Here is a 645-nt window from a genome sequence, read left to right on the forward strand (position 1 = left end):
GGACGGATTTGGATAGTTTCTGGATATGCATTTTGGATACTCCTAAAAGAATACGAACCCGGATCAAATACGGATTTTCAACTATCCATTTATATCCCTAACTGAAACTTAAACTCCCCCTTGCCTCCCATATCATTATTTTCTAATTTTTTTTTTTAATACATTAGTATTGAATCACTTAAAGATATTATTTATTTATTAGTTTTTTTTTCCATCATCAAGGTTATTGTTTATTTTTTTATTTTTTTCGTTTGTCTCATCCATCATCACGAGTTTAGCAATCTATTTTTTTTATCAGATTGGATTGGTATCGATCTCAATCGATACTAATTAGATTAATATCGAATTTAATATTACATTCTTCATTAGGATTGCGACACATATGGTTTTAGGGATTAAAAATTTTGATAGAAGTATTTGATCTATATCGTTCTCAATCAATACCGATACGGACTACTTAATCCTTTCATAGTGAAAAGAGATTTAAATTTATGAGAACTCGCCACCTTCTAATGAAGGAATGGAACCCATGTAAAATATTGATTTTCATTCCCAATCAATTTGAAAAAAAAAAAAAGTTTAATAGATTACAAGTGAAAAAGATGAATAATCTATCTAGGTATTTAAAAAGAGCAGGAGAGAAAG

This window comes from Macadamia integrifolia, chromosome 1, assembly GCF_013358625.1.
Source record: "Macadamia integrifolia cultivar HAES 741 chromosome 1, SCU_Mint_v3, whole genome shotgun sequence".
In the NCBI taxonomy this organism is placed as follows: domain Eukaryota; kingdom Viridiplantae; phylum Streptophyta; class Magnoliopsida; order Proteales; family Proteaceae; genus Macadamia; species Macadamia integrifolia.